The following is a 21,876-nucleotide window of genomic DNA, read 5'->3' as shown; positions in this document are numbered from 1 at the left end:
TACTTTTTTTGTTAAATTTGACATCGATGTCTACTCGTAGCAATGCATTTAAATGGCCTTGAGCAAGAGGGTTAAAATCGCTTCGAGTCCATTTTTAATTGGCCCCCGTAACTATCAAATTGCTCCCCTGCTGAACATAAGGCTCCCCCTTGTGGGATTTTTCCAGTAGTTGCCATGTTTGGCTGGCGGATTGGCAACCGCTTTGGAGATGTTTTAAGAGGAACGCTGCTGCCCATGACTTGACCGTCCTTAGTCGCCACGGGGAAGGAAGGGGTGGCCCATTTTATGTCGGGACCATATCGTGTAGACCCACAGACGACATATCGTCATAGTCGTAGAATACTGACGGATCTGACAAAGATCACATTTTTTTTTATATTTTTTTTTATATAACTTTGAATGGCAAACAAGCTGACGGCCCACCTGATGGAAAGTGATAACCATCGCCTATAGACATGATTTCGCCCATGCGTTGCCATTCTTGAGGAATCAGGTGTTACTGTACCCAGTAAATTCACGCCATATCCCACCCTTCAAACCGAAACACAGCCATGCAAACACAACTGCTTCACGGTTAAAATACGAATGGGACAGAGGTATAAAGATCCGTCAGTATTCAACGACTATGACGATATATAAATCTAAGAAATATCTAGAATTAGTTTCTAGATTAATCTAGAAACTCTGAATTCACGCAGAATCCACATTATAAAACTGTTATTTTGCTGTTTTGATAAACAATCTTAATGGCGTTCTCTTGCAATCAGAATTTTTTTCGGATACAAGAGATTGTTTATATTAGATACTATCGTATGTATCGAGTAAGTGTTTGTGTAGAATGAGTTGTAATAATTAGCATATACTATATTTATATAAAACGTTCATGTTCACAATAATACCTATAATATCATCATATCAGCCGTTGACTGACCACTGCTGAATATAGGTCTCCCGCTTGGCTTGTTTTGCCAGTAGTTGCCACGTCTAGTAGAGGGGTTGGCAATCTCAGTTAGGCTTTGGTGCTGTTTTAAGAAGGAAGATACTACTAGACTGACAAACTGGCAATGTAATCATACAACACATTAATACAACACATTAGTGTGCGTGTTTTGTAAGCCTGTGGGCAGGAGCGCCACAGTACCAACTCCTTCCGTTAGACCGCATTCAAAGTCGGGCGGCTCGAATTATCGATAGTCAACGCCTTACTGTCCGACTCGACTCACTTAAACTGCGCAAAGATGTTGCATCTCTGTGCATCTTCTACCGAATTTATCATGGGGAGTGTTCTGAGGAATTGTTCGGATTGATACCTGCTGCTGATTTTCACCACCGTACAACCCGCCACAAACCAAAGTTTCATCCAAATCATCTGGACGAGTGGCGGTCTTCTACCGTGCGTTTTTCAAGGTACTTTCTCCCACGCACAACCACTCTTTGGAATCAACTTCCAGCAGCAGTATTTCTGAACCGATACGACACCATAACCTTCAAGAAAAGAGTATATTCCTTTTTAAAAGGCCGGCAGTACACCTGCAATGTCGCTGGTGTTGTGGGTGATCATGGGCGGCGGTAGTCACTTACCATCAGGTGAGCCGCATGCTCTTTTGCCCACTGTGTTGTAAAAAAAAATGTGTGCATGTAGCAGATCTGAATTTATTTTTTGTATATGGAATTAAAATTGCAAAAATAACAAGTACTTACGTATTCGTTATATTTTTTTATATCCATTCGTGAATCTTATTTGGATTATATTAGATATTTTTTTCTATCAATTCTAGTACACAATATTTTTAGGGGGAAAGGGATTGTTAGTAATGGAGACTGAGAATCCCATTGCTAGCAATATACCCAACCAGGTCGACCTCCTCGCGGTTCTCCCTGGAAACTATCATGTTTAATTCCTGATGAATTCATCATGATGGACTAACTGACCTGTTTTCATTCTCATCTATCACCCTTCACTAGTGCTCCGCCAGCGTATCCCGTTAACGCAGGCGGGGTTACCATACGATTTTCACCCATCAAAAAAATAAGTACACAATATTTTCGATTCTTCTATATATTGCGTTTGAAGACACAAATGTTTAAAGAGTAATTACGTAAAACACGTACAATTTTGAGATTTCTAATTTATATTATATCCAGATACAGTACTACATTCATTTATAACTAATTCCAATTCAAGACGTAAAAATTATTTAAACTTGTTTTATTCATACTTCCGCCAAATCCGCTTCGAGCTTATATTGTGTACATGAGTACTCTACTTTTCTATCTTGCTCTAACATATACGTTATTATGTTTCCTCTCTTTTAAATCGCCAATCTATGTAGTTCATAATCAAAGAGCGAAATAGTTATCACTGCGCTCTGATAACATTATGCTATATCGACCCTCAAATGTGCGGAATATTCCGGGGAGAACGTATTTTATTTTATTTATTTCATATGATAAAAGTGGTCATGGGCTGGTCACATAGCTTGAAAAATTAACAATCGATGGGGAAGAGAGGTAAACAGGCAAATTCGTATAGACAAACGAAGTAGAGGATTTACTATTGGGTGGAGTGACGACTTCAAATGCATTGCAGGGTGTCAACCTATTCAGGTGGCTCAGGATCATTACTTATGACAGTCTATGCAGAGGTCTATATTCAGTAATGGACAGATAACGGCTATGATGATAATGATGATGATGATGATGATGATGATGATTTCATATGAAATCAATCGTTTTGGTGTTTAGTTATAGATTAATACATAGAAGAAAATTCCAGACGTACGTCTGTCCCATTCGTGTTTCAAGCGTAAAGCAGTTGTATTTGCATGACTGTGTTTCGGTTTGAAGGGTGGGATATGGCGTGAATTTACGGGGTACAGAGAAATAACATCTGAGTCCTCAGGAATGGCAACGCATGGGGGGTATCATGGGCGAAACAGTATACTCTGTTATGTCCATGGTACTGCTCATGTCTATAGGCGACGGTTACCACTTTCCATCAGGTGGGTCGTCAGCTTGTCTGCCAATCTAAGTTGTATAAAAAAAATATAGAAAATTCTATGTCTAAGTTTAGATATCAAAATTCTGTCTAATTTAATAGAGATATGTTACCATGTTATTTCGTCTTTCGAGTCAATAGGCAACCTAAATATATTTGGACTAGAACTTAACTACTTTTACAGCACAGTTGGTTGCCTCACGCAGGCCCTCCTTCGTGCAGGATGAAAGGTACAAAGGACAAGACAGGAGATGAGAAATGCTCTGCGATTTGGCTACACACTCGCAGACCTCCCGATACACTTCATCTCACTAGATTGTACCCGCTGCAGCCAACATGGATTCGCAGTCTATTAAGAGATTTCTATATCTTATTAATATATTTGTATAAAAATATTGTAAGTTTTACTAACCTCAATTATTATCAAGAATTACTAACTAGCTATTGCCCGTGACTTCGTCCGTGTCAATTTCTATTATTATGTTCGTGATTAAGAAGTTTTTAAAAGTCAATCTTAAAAGATAAACATACAGTGTCGCAGACATTTTTTTTAGATCATTCAAAGAGGAATAATTCTTTCATACATATTTTTTGGGTAACTTGAACCGTTTACGCAGCGCGCTCAACGGAAGCCCTCAAATATGAATAATTCTCCCCCCTTTTTGCAACATTTTTCGCTGATGCTTCGCTCCTATTGGTCGCAGCGTGATGTTATATAGCCTAAAGCCTTGCTCGATAAATGTACTATCCAATTCAAAAAGATTTTTTCAATTCGAGCCAGTAGTTTCTGAGATTAGTGCGTTCAAACAAATAAACTCTTAAACTTTATAATATTAAGTATAGATGTGAAATTTTATTATGTTTGTTATTTGGTCACATTATTCCCAAAGGGGATTGACGTCAGGCAAGCGGCCGGTCGTTAAACTATAAGCCAGATATTTTTGTAATATGGATGAAAACATAGTACGCCGACCCTTGGGGGGAAAGGGATTGTTAGTAATGAATTCTGAGAATCCCATTGCTAGCAATATATCCAACCAGGTCGACCTCCTCGCGGTTCCCCCTGGAAACTATCATGGTTAATTCCTGATAATTTCATCATGAGGGGCTAACTGGCCTGTTTTCATTCTCATCTATCATCCTTCACTGGTGCTCCGCCAGCGTATCCGGGGCGTTAGCGTAAGCGGGGTTACCATACCATTTTCACCCATCAAAAAAAAAAAGTACGCCGACCCCAAATAATTGGGATAAGGGTAGGGAGACGATGATGATGACTCGGTCAAATTAAACCAACTAAACAGATTTGAGTGAAATTTGGTATACACTTTAGTTATTATTTAAAGCAGCAAATATTCTCATTGTAGCTTCACAGTACGCAAACATTTTGTATATAAGCAGGAATCTTCAACTGTTTATAAACTTGTGATAAGATAAAAATCCTGAACAACAAAATATTTGACGTTTTGGGTAAAAAATCAAAATTCGCATGTGGCAATCCTGAATCAAAGTAAGGCTGGTAGCACACCTGCAATGCCTCTGCTGTTGCGAATGCTCATGGGTAGCGGTAGTCACTTACCGTCAGGTGAGCCGCATGTTTGTTTGCCTTTTGTGTTGTAAAAGTAAAATTTATCGTTCGAATCCATTACCATTTTACAGTGAATTTACATAGTACAGACGAATAGTACCTGAGTCCTCAGAAATGACAACGCATGAGGGATATCATGGGCACAGTATACTCTGTTAAGTCCATGGTACTGTACACGTCTATAGGCGACGATTACCACTTTCTATCTGTTTCTACCATTTTCTATGTGTTTGTTTGCCATTTTAAGTTATATAAAAAAAACCATAAGTAAGACTTTGAACTTAACTAACACATACTACTATTGTGGGTTATTGTAGACATCGTTTCGTTATAAACATTTAACACCGTTCCGTTACTTCTTCTTTAAAAGTTAAACATACTTTGAACTCTTTTAAGGTAATTAGTACGTTAAATAGCTGTAAAAATAATACATCGATTACGTTGTTTTTATTTAAAAATTTATATTTCTTGTCATCATCGTCATATCAGCTTTTAACTGTCCACTGCTGAACATAAGCCTCCCCCTTGGGGAGATTTGCTAGTAGTTGCCACGCTTGGCAGGCGGGTTGGCCACCGCAGTTAGGCTTTAGAGATATTTTAAGAGGAACGCTGCTGCTCATTTCTCGCCGTCCCTTATTCGGCTTTTACGACATCCACGAGAACATCTTCATAACTACATTGTCTTGGGTACCTCTGTGCCATTCGTGTTTTGATGGGTGAAAATGGTATCGCCTGCGCTAACGGGATACGCTGGCGGAGCACCAGTTTAGATGAGAATGAAAACTTTTGATGAATTCCATTGTGTTGAACGCAATGGTAAACCTGTTGGGTATATTGCTAGCAATGGGATTCTCAATCTCAATTACTAACAATCCCTGTCCCCCTCCCATTCGTGTTTCAACCGTGAAGCAGTTGTGTTTGCATGGCTGTGTTTCGGTTTGAAGGGTGGGATATGGCGTGAATTTACTGAGTACGGAGGAATAACACCTGAGGCCTCAGGAATGGCAACGCATGGAGGGTATTATGGGCGAAACAGTATACTCTGTTATGTCCATGGTACTGCTCATGTCTATAGGCGACGGTTACCACTTTCCATCCGGTGGGCCGTCAGCTTGTATGTCATTCTAAGTTGTATAAAAAAAAAGATGATAATCGTATTTTATCGCACATTATATTTAATTTCTAAAACTCTAACTGTGGTTGCTAACCCGCCTGTCAAGCGTGGCAACTACTGGCGAAACTCCCCTTATGGGGAAAGCTTGTTCACTAGTGGCAGTTAACGGGTAAAAAGATGATGGTCATGATGATATTTAATTTCAAAATATGACATTACAATACATTTTTAAAGGATCTAAAAAAAAGATACATTGGCATGTTGCTGACAGCTTTGATATAGAGCGACACACTCCTAGACAGACAATACTTCGATGGTTTCGCTCAGTCTGTCTTAGTTTGTCTACCGGTATTGCCAGATGTGATTTTTTATTTTTACCCAAATAATTTTTTTAATACTGCTATAGTGACAAACAAGCATATGACCCGTCTGATGTTAAATGGGGTTACCATACCTTGTAATTCGACTTTAAAGGAACTTATTAAATCCTATTCAAAGAATCCCTTAAAAACTTGAGTAAATCCCAATGCCTACCCTTATAATAATTTAGTCCTCCTTAATCATCAGAATTATGTGTTATATGTGTATTTTGTGTATATATATATATTTGTATGTATGGATATAATTGTGCGTATTTACATATGTTTAACTTTACATTTTTTTAAACATTCGTTCTTTAATTTCTTCTCCCAAAAAGATGTCTGGAAGAGATTGACTTAGCAATAAGACCGCCTTTTGTACTACACTATGCTTATTAAAAACTTTTCAACAATTCCTGAAATATTGGCGCATTAAAGCGTTAAATATGTAAATAAATAAATCCCATGCTGAAGTCACTAGGAAAAATCAAATTTCTCCAAATTGACATCATTTCGTTCACTCTTACCTAATTACATACTTAAGGGCAGAGGAATTGCTGGTATTGGTGATGTTAGTCCCCAATACCAGCAATTCCAATATAACATGCCAGGTCGACCTCCACACGGTTTCCCCTGGAAACCATTGTGATAAATCGTGACCTGATTTCATTCTCATCCATCATCACTTATTAGTGCCTTGCCATACCAATAGCAGGCGAGGTTACCAATAGCAATATTGTCCGCTTAGAGTCACACATTTGTTCGTATAATAATTTGCTTTTGGTACATAACAAACAAAAGCGTTCCTCTCAAAACATCTCCAAAAGCATAACTGCGATTTCTAAGCCGCCTGCCAAGCGTGGCAACTATTGGCAAAACCAATTATGAACCCTTTATGGGGAAGGCTTATGTCCAACAGTGGACAGTTAACGGTGGAAATAATAATAAACAACAAATTCATAATAAGTTTTGACTACATTTGTCATGTACCATTACGTAGATGGCAAAAAAACGACTCTTCTGTATATCTGAATATCACTGACATATTCCATAATTGGAGGGATCGAATTAGCAATGAGGAGGTCCTGCTTAGGGTTAAGGAAAAAAGACAAATTATTAGAACTATTGAGGACAGAAGGGGAAAAATGTTGGGACAATTGATACGACACGACGAACTTATGAGCATTATAATAGAAGGTAAGATAGAAGGAAGGAGGGGAAGAGGGAGACCGAGGCATAGTTACATCAGGCAGATGTAACTATGCCTCGGTCTCCCTCCTAATAGATAGATAGATTCCATAGGAATTTCTCCAGCCATATTTCAATTTCTTTTTCAAAAAATTTTTCCAATATGATTCGATTAAATTAAAAATTTCATTATTTTAAAATTTCACGAATACTAAAAATAAATATTTACTTAAAATTGGGTAAAAAATACCATATATGGCAACCAAACAGTAGTTGTTTGTACGAAATACATAGTATTAAATACGGCGCTAGAGTAGGTATGTGAAAATTTTTCACAGGGTCGTATTCTCTAAGCTTTATATAGTTAAAATGAGTGCGGGCAGCTCAGTGATACAGCCGAGACCGTGAGTGTTCGATCTTTTTGATTTATCCATACTCGTTTTTTCTCGTGCGTTTCAGTGGTATTATATATTTGTTTTTTTTTTTTTTTGGTTTCGAATATATTTTAAGTGCTTGTGATTTTAAAGGATTTACCAAAAAAAAAGGTGAGTTCTCATTTTATATTATATTTTTTAATTAATCTCATCGGTTACTCAAAAAGAAAGTATTGCTTATTTCTTTAAGTAACTTCTTTATTAATTTATTAGTAAAAAAACCTCCTTAATTTTTAAAAAATTTCATGACAGCAAAAAGATATATTTTTTCCACAATTTTTTTTATGTATTATTTATAAATTTATGTTCATTTTTATACGATACCTACATACACATGTGATGGGAAATTAATGAATTAATTTTCAAGCACTTACTTTGTTAATAGAAATAAATAAATTCCTTATTATGTGTATTTATTTGCAAAAATATACTTTTATTTCCCACTCCGCTGACAACGTGGACGCAGTATAATATGGTCATAGACCGACAATAAGAGTTTGTTTATCAAATGTCAGTGAATGATAAATATACGACCATATTAGATATGTGAAAAATTTTCACAGGGTCGTATTCTCTAAGCTTTATATAGTTAAAATGAGTGCGGGCAGCTCAGTGATACAGCCGAGACTGTGAGTGATCGATCTTTTTAATTTATCTGTACTCGTGTATCCCGCGTGTTTTAATAGTTTTATTTTATTTTATATTGAAAGTGTTTGTGATTTTTTAAGATTTTACTTGAAAGAGGTATGTTTATTTTTCATTTTTTTTAATTTTTAATAAATGTAATTATAGTTAGATTTTTTGCAATTTTTTTTATTAAATAATAGTTTTTATATTACGATAATTTATGGTTAGTATAAAATATAAAATAGTCAACATTTTTTATACGTTTTTTTACAATTTTATTATTTTTGTTTTTATTGCTAAATCAGGGAATAAAGACATAATAATCAGAAGTCAATTTATATTTAAATACTTTAGTGATTCTAAACATAATCGTAAAATATTAACTAATACTAATTCGCTTTGCCAAAATTTATTCAAATACCTAATTAGTGTTATTGAAAATAAAATAATTTTCAAATATATATCTTAGAAATTGGTCTACAAACAAGGTATTCTTTTTTAGCAACGCTGCTTGGCAACATATATAGTTTTCATAAATTCGGTTATCACAAAATGTGACTTTTGATATATCCTAGAGAACATATTTTTTTCTAACCACTTTTGAAGTTGAGAAAAGTGTTTTTAATTCGTGTCGTTAATGTGACGTGGCTAGCTACCATTTACTATGAGGCGGGGCATCAGCTTCTTTATAAATAAGTTTAAATTTTTTTTTTCAAAAATATTAATTTTGGATTGTTATTTTCATAACGTATATCTTTAAGACAGTAAATACAAACGCATTTATGGGAAAATTTATGACAACTAAAATGATGATGAAATAAAAATGTATTTAAAAAATGCTATAAAGAGATTTTACAGCAAAATATGTGTAAACTGTTTAAAATTATATTTTGCAAAGAACATAAAGTTATTAATATGTATTATTTATTTAAATCTTGTAAAAAAAACTTACTAAAAATTTATTAATATATTATTACTTACCTACTGTAAATAAAAAAGGATTGTTTTTTTATACAACTTAGAATGCCAAACAAGCTGACGGCCCACCTGATGGAAAGTGGTAACCGTCGCCTATAGACATGAGCAGTACCATGGACATAACAGAGTATATCGCCCATGATACCCCCCATGCGTTGCCATTCCTGAGGACTCAGATGGTATTCCTCTGTACCCAGTAAATTCACGCCATATCCCACCCTTCAAACCGAAACACAGCCATGCAAACACAACTGCTTCACGGTTAAAACACGAATGGGACAGAGGTACCCAAGCAATCGACTTTTGTACAAAGTCTCCCTCTAGTAAAAAAATAAATGGATTTCTTAAACTTAAAAAAGTTCAGTACATAACTATGTATCTAAGTAAGTAACTACTTACATACGTAGTAGCAGCGATAGGTACCTACTCATCTCTCCAAATACTATATTATCAACGGAATATTCTCTTTTTTTATGTACACATGTACAAAAGATATGAATATTACTAATTAGTAATAATACAACTTATACCGATACTAAATAGATGTGGAACATTATTTGGAAAATGAAATACGTCTCTGTGTAATGGCTGTGTCACTACTTTTGCACCCAGAATGTCGTAAGAGCCACTTATGGAAATACTACTAAATACTAACTATAAGTAAAACTCAAAATCAAACCTTATGGAAACGTCTGGCAAGCGTTGTAACCAGTAAATGGTTACTATTGCAAGCACTAAATTACTAATTACTAAAGTATTAAGTACTAAAATACTAAATAAGTACTAGGTTAATGCATTAATTTATCTAATCTCTGTTGCATCTTGTTCATTTATTCTACAATCTATATGTTAAAGAAAATTTAATGATTTTATATTTTATTATATTTTTTTTTTAATTAGATTTTATTAATTTATTCATCATTCCATATTTTGTAAACTCTTAAGCTGTTAGCGTACAGCTACAACTTAATCTAAAAGTAAGCTGCCTTTATTTTATTCCATTTAAAAATTTGTTCTTATTCCAGCAACATTGTATTTTTTTAAACTTATTTGATAATAAAAAAGAGGGGGGAAAGGGATTGTTAGTAATTGGGTTTGACAGCCCCATTGCTAACAATATACCCTACCAGGTCGACCTCCACGTGGTTCCCCCTGGAAACCATTTTGAATAATTTTTGTCGAATTCGTCACGATGGGCTAACTGATCTGCTTCGTTGTCATCTATCATCCCTTATTGGTGCCCTGCCAGTGTATACCGATAGCGCAGGCGGGGTTACCGTTCCATCATCACACATAAAAAAAAAAGAATAAATATAAACCGAAAAGCCCTCTAGATCGCTGTCACATATTTTGTTGCTGTAATATTTCTGTTTATATGCAACGCTGAAACCTCTAAAATTATCAGTGTTCCTCTACTGTATTATGTATGTATTATACATATAAACCTTCCTCTTGAATCACTCTATCTATTAAGAAGTGACCGCATTAAAATCCGTTGCGTAGTTTTAAAGATCAAAGCATACATACAGACAGACAGAGGGAAAGCGACTTTGTTTTATACTGTGTAGTGATACTCGTATTGATGGGCTGACTGATGTCAAACCAAGGTCATTGGCATAAACATTGGCATCACCCCATAACATTTTGATGGATTGTATCAAATAGGACGATGACATAGTAACGGAATAAGAACACGTCACTTATAGTTTTACAAAAAAACTCAACATTTAAATAAGTGTAAAAAAATCTTAAGTAAAAATTTATCAGTTTGTTAAAATATTATAATTAGGTACCTACCTACTTGTAGAACAAATCGCGAATAGATTCATATATTCATTTACTTCATAAAATAAAATAATTTAAACGAATTTAAAGAGTACATTTAAATAATAATGAGGTTTTAAAACTTACGTACAAGCTGATAGCTAATTCATAACACCGATAGATGGCGCTTACGACAGCAATCATGGCGTCTGAAAAAGAGGTTGCAGAGAAGATTTCAAAGTAATATTATTTCTTTCGTTGTGTAACTGAGAAAACACAGAGAGATATGACAAGATGGATTTCTTTGAGATCAGAAAGTTAAAAATTTACCTTCTGGACAGCTATTTTAGAAGGTAATTTTTTTAATTCTTCGTTTTGTTTGACAAACGTTAGTGAGTAGGTACACAAAATGTGTACGTTTAATAAAAATTATAAATAGAAATTTAGCCGGCTCCATTGAACCGAGTGGCCATGCGGTCTCGGCATAGAATTGGCCAGCCCTTCCTTCCCCGTGGGTGTCGTAAGAGTTGATTAAGAAAGGGCGAGGGATAGGCAGCAGCGTCCCTCTTAAAAAGTCTCTAAAATCTAACTGCGGTTGCCAATCTAACTGCCAAGCGTGACAACTACTGGCAAATCCCCCCCAAAAGAGGACGCCTATGTTCAAGAATGGACAGTTAAAGGCTGATATGATGATGATGATAATTGCATCTAATTTGGAGTTAAAAATTGACATACAAATATACAGTTGCAACGTATATTTTAAGCCATATCTGTAAGTAAATATGATTTATCTTTTTAAGTTACAGTCACAGATCTGCGACATAATGACTGTTGTTAGCAACGAAATGTATTTTTAAAAATATACGTTTCTTTTTAACATGTGGCGCCATCTGGTGTCGTTATATTGAACTATTGTTGCGATAATATCTGTACTCTAAACTGGTCGGCAGCTCCATGTTCCATGAATAATTGTTTACTAATAAATATGTACAAAGACACCAGTTTTGTATAAAACAGTGTTTAAATTCTACAAATACACGCTCCAACAATGACTGATAGGCTCTATCGAATTTAACCATTATGCCATTATATCGGCCATTACGTCATTATATAGTACGTTTTTTTTTTATATTTTTTATAAAGTATTAGTAAAAATAAAAATCTGTATTATACATAATACGTACTTTGAACTCTACCAAGTCAATGTCGTGATAAAACAATAGGATTATGCCATGCAGAATACTATTTGTGGCACGTTGTTATTTACAAAATAGGCACAATACGTGGTAACCTAAGATCTCACCGCTGTTTTATATACGAGAGAGTAACCTTAAAGCTATTAAAAATAAGCTGGACGGAAAAAGTAACGAATGAGGAAGCCTTGAAAAGTGTAAAGGAGAAACGAACATTCATAAAAACAATAGAAAATAGAAGAGACAAAATGCTGGGCCATCTTATACGACACGATGTTTTTTTAAAGAATATAGTAGAAGGAAAAATAGAAGGTAAAGGAGGAACGGGAAGAGCGAGGAATAACTATATGGGACAGATAAAAGAAACACTATGTGTTATGTTGTATAGAGAGGTCGAGGATATGGCCTGGGATAGAACTGGCTGGAAGAAGATGCATGAATTAGTTGCACCGACAAGAGGAAACTCTTAAATGAAATGAGAAGTAAACTTTTTAATGAGGTTCGGTTCAAATGAAAGATGGCCGAAAATATAATACAATGCACTCGGGTTGCCAGCTCTCAGTAATAATATATATATATATATATATATATATATATATATATATATATATATATATATATATTATCTATGCAATAAAAAAGTGATCACAAACATAAATAAAATGTAAGCGGAAGGTCAACAGATCTATAATCTATTATGTAATTATTTGATAATAAAAAAAATGATTTCAATGTTAACAAATTTAAATGATACGGTAATGTGACAACCAGATGGTCAGATAAAATCGCAATTAAAAAATAAATAAATATGTGTATATTTATATATATATTATTTTTTTATACAACTTAGAATGACAAACAAGCTGACGGCCCACCTGATGGAAAGTGGTAACCGTCGCCTATAGACATGAGCAGTACCGTGGACATAACAGAGTATACTGTTTCGCCCATGATACCCCCCATGCGTTGCCATTCCTGAGGACTCAGATGTTATTCCTCTGTACCCAGTAAATTCACGCCATATCCCTACCTTCAAACTGAAACACAGCCATGCAAACACAACTGCTTCACGGTTGAAACACGAATGAATTGAATATTTCTACGTCACTTTATATCTCATCATCATTCTTATATTAATCATCATCATATCAGTCTTTAACTGTTCACTGTTGAACATAAGCCTCCTCCTTGAGGGGTTTTGCCAGTAGTTGCCACTCTTAGCAGGCGGGTTGGCAACAGTAGTTATGTTTTTGGTAATATTTTAAGAGGGACGCTGCTGTCTTTCCCTCGATCATTAAGTTTGCTTAGTTGCATATTACGACACCAACGGCAAAGGAAGGGAAGCCATTCTATGCCACACACACAGGATCACACGGCAATTACATTAGTTATCGCTTTATAATTACAATATAGTAAAATGTTCATCACCAAAGTCTAATTGCGAAAGTCGGTTCCCAACAGTGAAACACCAACGAAAAGTAATTGTTTTAACATAAATATATATATATATATATATATATATATATATATATATATATATATATATATATATATATATATATATATAAAAAGAGATGACCTACATTATATATTAGAGTTTTGTGTAATATGCTATTCACAATGATAACCTATTTTTTTTCTGTAAACATTAATGCGCAGTAACCGTTCTTGTCACTGTTATGTCAATTTATTATGTACACTCGTTGGCTGTGATTGTAGTAATACGAAAATAAAATACCCTAATGCCATTGGTGTTATTTGGTCAAATGGTTAATACTAATAATCAAATTAATGGATTTGCAGAGTTCCGTTTTCGTTTGAATAAAGTGAAATTCCATATATCGTCATAGTCGTAGAATACTGACGGATCTTTATATGTAATCTTATTTATTTATTTATTTATTTAAGGAACACCAACAGCATATTGCATTATAACATATAGGTATAACAAACATTAAATATAATACAATATTAATGCACACGCCTATTATAAGTATTCACAGCATTCACTTTAACATAATTATACAGTTAAGAAATCTCGTATATCGGCAGGGATTCATACGCGTACAACGCGGTTTCAGAGATGCTTTCTCCCAAGAACATCTTATAGAATGAGCTCCCTGCCGAGGTTTTCCCGAGAGACTACAGCATGGGGTTCTTCAAAAGGGGGGTAAAGAGGTTTCTTCAGGGTCGGCAACGCGCGCGTAATACCTCTGGTATTGCAGGCGTTCATAGGCTACGGTAACCGCTTACCATCAGGCGGGCCGTATGCTTGTTTGCCACCTCAGTGGTATAAAAAAAAATCTTTGTCAGATCAGTCAGAATATATCATCATATAGACCCGTGGGTGTCGTAGGAATCGACTAAGCGAGCGCGAGGGATGGGCAGCAGCGTCCCTCTTAAAACATCTCTAAAGCCTAACTGTGCCAACCAATCCGTTTGCCAAGCATAGCAACTATTGGCAAAACCCCCCAAGGGGGAGGCTTATGTCCAGTAGTGGACAGTTAATCATCTTCCTATCCTTATCCCAATTATTATTTGGGTCAGCGTAATATGTTTTCTATCCATATTACAAAATTTGGCTTTTAGTTTTACGACCAACCGCTTGCCTGACGTTAACCCTCTTTGGGAATGCAATTTAATGGTAGTTTCTACCACTTACGGTATGGAGAAAAGGATTGAGGACAAAAACGGAGGGAACGTTAGAAATACGTAAAGGAAATTGGTAAGAGGAATAAGGGACTTATGTGGGAAAGGAAAGGGGGGACACTGCAGTAGCGGAAAGGACTGCGACACTGCAGCGGCTCGGGAGGCTGAGGTCGCATACTGTATGCCCTTATTCTAGAATCGGACAGATCTCTAGACTGGAGAAAGACACCCCTGACGCTTCTGAGGAATATATATGTACATCAATTAATGACATTATAATAAAAATGTCATCCTCTCTCAACCCTCCTATACACACTCTTTTAGATAGCATTTGGATAATAATTTGGTTTTATTTGTTTATGTTTGTTACCTCGCAATTACGACAATTGTTATAGTAGATACCTATCAAGTATTACGACACACCCTCAACGGCGATCGGATCGGACCACCTAGCATGACGCAAGAAGGGGCGCTACCGAGAAAGACATCTGCGTCGAATCAGCATTTCAATTCCCGCAGCAAAAATACCCATTTCCTTTATATTTGATTCGATATGATGAAGTCATACGAATCAAATATAAAGGACTTACGGATCACACATCGGTCTGAAGACACTTATTATTGTAATAATTAATTTTAGAATTAAATTTAGTTATATTTATAAAATTGGTTGTTTTTTGGGTCTTCCGCCAGCGACTTCAATAACTCAATTGTAAACCAGTTCGGATTGTTTTTTATCTGCAAGGATACATTTACAAGACTGATCTTTACAGACAGTTTAGAATTTAAATCGAAATAAACATAATTTCCATAATTGAAGTCGCTTTAATTGCAGGTCACAATCTTTAATTATATATATATATGTTCTTATTGTTTTATTCTTTGAACTATTTAATAATATGGCATTAGAACATAACCTAACCCTTGTTTTTACGAGTGTGTTTATATAATTACATAAATATATATTTATTGTAAATGAAATATGTACCTAAATGCATACGTACCTTATTGTTGTTTGGATTTTTTTTTTACAGTTGTTTTCTGAACGTGTAATGTGTTCTTTAAAAAAAAACTCATTGACGTCAAACCCTATGTATGTATTTCACTGGTTATTAGATTTACTAGTAAATTCTATCCAATATTACAAATTAGTTTTTTTTTATTACCTATTTCAGTAATATTCCGTACTTACGTGATAGGTAGGCTTGAACGATAATCGCGTAAGTCGAATTCGCGTAAGTCGCAGTATGTACGTACGCCTTCCTGTGAGCTCCTGGCTCCTAGCTATGCATTCACATCACGGAACATGTTCGAATATGCAACTTAGCTTAAGAATAATGTAGACAAAATATAAGCAATCTAGATTTGTGCAATGTTCAAACAATAAAATTGACGAGATTTGAAAATCGCGTAATTCCGGGTTCGCGTAAGTCGTGTTTTTCATCCTCATTAGTCATCTATCACTAGTAACCAGTGGTAGTAGCTAGTAAGCAGGTCAGTTAGCCCATCCTGACGAATTCAACTAGAATTAGCCGCGATGGTTTTCAGGGGAACCACGTGGAGGTCGACTGATAGGGTATATTGGTAGTAATGGGGCTATTTGACCCCATTACTAACAATCCCCCTCCCTTTTCCTGGGTATTGTAAGATGCGACTAAGAGAACTTAGCGCTTGACGGATAGGTAGCAGCGTTCCTCTTTAAACATCACCAAAAGCCTAACTACTGTTGCCAACCCGCCTGCTAAGAGTGGCAACTACTGGCAAAACCCCTCAACGAGGAGGCTTATGTTCAACAGTGAACAGTTGTTGGCTGATATGATGATGATTAATATAATACCAGAGGAAGACTTTGTACAAAAGTAGATTGTTTGGGTACCATTGTTCCATTCGTGTTTCAACCGTGAAGCAGTTGTGTTTGCATGGCTGTGCTTCAGTTTGAAGGGTGGGATATGGCGTGAATTTACTGGGTACAGAGGAATAACACCTGAGTCCTTAGGAGTGGCAACGCACGCCCATGATGGGCGAAACAGTATACTCTGTTATGTCCATGGTACTGCTCATGTCTATAGGCGACGGTTACCACTTTCCACCAGGTCGTCAGCTCGTTTGCCATTTTAAGTTGTATAAAAAAAAAGAATGATGACGGGATACAAAATGACGTAGAAGTACTAGTAAATATTTGTTTTTATTTGCCATTTCTTATCTGATCGTCTAGTTGACACGTCACTGTATCGTTCAAATTTAACATTGAAGTAAATTTTTTTATTATCAATTATTTACATAAAATAGATTATAGATCTGTTGACCTTCCGTTTAAATTTTATTTATCTGGTCGCTATTTTTATTACATAGATAATATATATATATATATATATATATATATATATATATATATTGTTAAAATAGATTATACATAGTTCTACGATGTTACTAAGGGTTTACTAATGAAACGTAAACACTAAAATATTTTTTAAATGTAAAATTTTTTAAAAGTTTAACTAATAGATATGCATATATAAAACAATTTAATTATTCTTCTATATTATGTACTTTATTACCATATGGTACCGGCATAGAATGGGCCACATCTTTTCTCGTGGGTATCGTTAGAGGCGACTCAGGGTACTTAATAGACGAAGAACAGTTTTCCTAAACGTCATCAGTTTCAAAGTCTAACCGCGGTTGCCAATCTGTTTGCCAAGTGTGGCTACCACTGCCAAAACTTATAGGAAAGGCCTATGTTCAGCAGTGGACAGGTTTTTTTTTAAATGATACTGATGGAATTGTAGCCCCGCCTGCGCTATCGGTATACACTCGCGGAACACCAGTGAGGGATGATAGGTGAGGATGAAACAAGTCAATTAGCACGTCGTGACGAATTCGACAAGAATTAGACACGATTGTTTCCAGAAGAAACCGCGTGACCGACCTGATAAGGTACATTGCTAGCAATGGGACTATCAAACCCCATTACCAAAAATCCCTTTCCCCCCAGCTGTGCACAATTTACGATTAATACAATACGATGACGTACTTCGTAGGGTAACGTAAGAGACAACTGTCATATAGTTACATTTTACTTTACAATTATCTATATTAATTGATATGTTTTTATTTAAAGTCAATTTAATAATAATGACTGATAACATTTTTTTTTTACTATCAAATATTTTGCAGAAATCGGAGATATGTAATTGGTTTGCCCTCTGCCATGCTGCTCGTAGATATCGGACAAATTAAAACTAATTACGGGTCTAGGAATATATGTGTTGAAATAGTAAACTGGCAGTAAGTAATTTACTATCTTGACTCATAGATACTTTTTTTTTTTTTAATGAATGATAATGAAATGGATAAAGAAATGTTGGTAAGCAAAGAAAGAGATGGGCAGATGACATAATAAAGACAGCACGAAAAAACTGGACAAGTATTGCTATAGATAAGGAGAAGTGGAAAAAAATGGAGGAGGCTTTTACCCTTGGGGACCACTGAAGTGGATAAAAAAAGTTATAATATATATATATATATATATATATATATATATATATATATATATATATATATATATATATATATATATATATATATATATATATATATATAATGTATATACCGTATATATATATAATGAAATGGTAACTTGATCTAACGGTATATACTGGCAGGACACCTATCATCTCTCACTGATAGCCCGTTAGCATACACTAAGAACATACATTCTCACCCATTAAAAAAAGTGTATTTATGTATTTTACCTATATTTATAGTTTATTTATCTATACTTATAAAATCGTTTGTTCTGATTGTCTATTTTACGCCCAGCAAAAACTATTAAGTCAACAAAAAGCTTCAATTTGTAACATAGGTTTATTTTAAAACGTAAGCATTTGCTTTGGAATGATTTTTTGAAATTTTTAAAATTTTTGAAAAATATTTAGTAAGAACTTTTCCTATCAGCAGGACGGACGGTTGAAATTATTTCTATTTTAAGCTACTATAAAATATTTGAATTTATTATTCAATCACTGTATTCAATCAATCACTTGTTTTTATCGATAAGAAAAAAAAAAAAAATTCAATTGTCTAATCTTTGTTTACGATCTTTATAATGTCATAATCAATTATTGATTTCCCTGTAAACCTTTCCCGTTACAAAAATCACGCTACCTCACTCTGATCGGCGATTAACACTTAATAACAAATCTATATAAAATGGACATTAAATTTGGTTTAGTAACAGTTATATATATAGGCGACGGTTACCGCTTTCTATCAGGTGGGCCGTCAGCTTATGTGCCATTCTAAATTGCATAAAAAATGCCAACACAACATATATCTGTTTTTAATACTACAAGTTGGTAACAAAAGATATCTAGATATTCGATGTCGTTAATAAACATTATAAGAATGATTACGACGATACATTTTCATTATTTAATCTATCAGGAAGTTTTACCAGCAACAATAGTAAACAAATTTCAATAAAAACGAATTATTATACATAGAACTTTATCACAATATATCAGATAGTATCTCTGTCAGTTTAAATTTATCACTGCTTTTTTTTATAAACAAAACAAATGGCAGAATCTTACAATCTATAGGGGAAGCCCATGATCATCAGTGGATAGATAACGTCTGATACTCGTGTGATGCTTTTTAACGATGAAAATAGAATGGTAACCACGTCTGTGTCGTGTTTTTTTTTTAATGGGTGCAAATGGAATGGTAACCCCGATACTGGGATACGTCGACGAGGCACCAGTGGAAGATGATAGATGAGAATAAATGCAAGTCAGTTGGCACATCATGATGAATTCGACAAGAATTTGACCATGATGGTTTCCAGGGGGAACCGCGTGGAGGTCGACCTGAGAGGGTATATTGCTGGCGTAATACTAGTATTAATATACTACAGTGGGGATATAAGACCTCGGTAGAAACACGTACAACACAGAGGTACCCAAGCAATCGACTTTTGTACAAAGTCTCCCTCTGGTACATTTACATAGATAATTTACAAATCTGGACAAAAACTGGTTAAAAAAACATTGTTCTATATTTCTTATGGCATATATCACAAGATCTACCATAACCAAGCTAGTTTTTAAACATAAATTGCGTACGTTTTCCTTAGAAAAATAATATTCCATTTAAACTTAATCTTGCTGGTTACTTTGTTTGAGTCATAAATTGTTATTTGCTTTTCTATTACAGTTAATTGTTTTATGTAGTAATATATTATGTATGTATGTATATTATATGTATTTATTTATTTATTATATTATATATATGTTTATATTATATGAATTAATCAAGTATTGCTTTTTTCGTCTATTCAAAAATGCACCGATTTCTCTGTTCGCCCAATGGTTGACTGGTAGAGAACACCGTCTGGGGTTAAGTCCGCCAAATGTACATAAAATTTTATTGTGTATTAAAGTTAAACTTTAAATAACTAGTAATAACTTTAAATAAATAAATAAATATTTTCTTTTCTTTCCCAAATTTAGAAGATAAGGGAAGAAACAGTACGAGTGTTTTGTTACATTTTCAATCACAAGTCGAAAGTTGTTCAATATCTTTACCCCCTTATTTATAAAAACGTCAAAACTTTCATAAACTTATTTTAGCAATTCAACTGTTTTGTCTCTTTCGCTCACACTAAATTCCCAATTTGAAAGAAAGTGACAGAATAGTGAAATAGTCTTTTTATGTAACTTAAAATGGTAAATAAACTGGCGGAATCTGATGGAAAATGGTAACAGTCGCCTATAAAAATGAGCAGTGCCATGGATATAATAGAGTATACTGTTTCGCTCATGATACCCCCCATGCGTTACCATTCCTGGATATTAAGATGTTATGCCTCTGTACCTTGTAAATTCACGCCATATCCCACACTTTAAACCGAAACACAGCCATGCCAACACAATTGCTTCACGCTAGAAATACTAACGAGACAGATGTACCTAAGGAAACGACTTTTGCACAGTCTCCCTCTGGTGACTATCAAGAAATACTCAACCAATCTTAAAAACTCTTTGACCTACAAAAAAGCTACAATATCAGCTGTTAACATGTATTGTATTTTTTCCAAAAAAAAAAACATGTAAAACCCGGGCGGGTAACTAGTGATAGATAAAACACGATCGACCCTCTGTATAATCCCATTGCTTTAAGCTAATACTTTAATCTTTAATATGCCGTTTAAATAAAACATGATTGAATGTAATTCATTATCTGTGACAAGTAAATCGATTTGTTTAGGTTGTCTTAGTACTAATTTCCGTTATCACTGTGCCAACACAACGATTCCCTGGTGTGATAAGTCGGCAAATATAATTATTATTTAAATCTGTAAACAACTGTGAATTTGTGTGGCCGCAGTGTTAGTATGGTACTTGTGCCTGACAGGAGTAACGTGTCATATCCCTGCTGTGTATCTAAGTGTATACCTATACTTGTGTTTCACTTGAGTTAACTACTTAAACAAAAAAAAATAATAATTGAAAAAAAAAACAATAAATTCCAAACCGTGTTTGTAATAAATTAATACTTTTTTCCTTTTCACGTAAGTTATTTTTTTTTTTTTTATTTTTTATTATTGTTAAATATTTAAAAAAAAAAGAAAATTCAATTCGATTCTACTTTTTTTTATGGACGCGATTTCTAATACAATTTTAAATGGATTTTTATAATCGTTACTGTTTATTCTCGTATTGATTATATTTTGTCATAATTTAATTTTTTTTTTTTGACAATTTTTTTTTATAATAAAACTCGACATTAAAAATAATATAAAATTATTCTAAAAGTGAACTATTTTATTTATAAATATACGAATGAATTATAAGACTGGTCCTGCATTGTTATTTATTTATTTATTAATAAATTGCTCTCTTCACTTACAGTTTTCCAAAAAGTGTTTAATTGTTCTTTTAGAATAAATATAAGAGGTTCTTTATATTAACTATTTTTCTGTTT

General features: G+C 34.4%; 1 protein-coding gene across 3 annotated transcripts in view; it reads left to right on the top strand.

The window, feature by feature from the left end:
- Window positions 1-7,645: 7,645 nt before the first annotated feature.
- Window positions 7,646-21,876, top strand: part of LOC113518847 (scavenger receptor class B member 1-like) — a 60,530-nt gene continuing 46,299 nt past the window's right edge. The window contains exon 1 of one of the 3 annotated variants that reach the window (XM_026903859.3): window positions 7,646-7,789. The gene's annotated coding sequence lies outside the window, so the exon portion shown is untranslated. Of the gene's footprint in view, window positions 7,790-8,304; window positions 8,423-21,263; window positions 21,464-21,876 lie in introns of those variants that run through there. The other 2 variants (XM_052902173.1, XM_026903858.3) reach the window with 2 other exon arrangements.

This window comes from Galleria mellonella, unplaced genomic scaffold (assembly GCF_026898425.1).
Source record: "Galleria mellonella isolate WM207_F2 unplaced genomic scaffold, CSIRO_AGI_GalMel_v1 utg874, whole genome shotgun sequence".
In the NCBI taxonomy this organism is placed as follows: Eukaryota; Metazoa; Arthropoda; class Insecta; order Lepidoptera; family Pyralidae; genus Galleria; species Galleria mellonella.
This window is presented reverse-complemented; position numbering and strand designations above follow the sequence as displayed.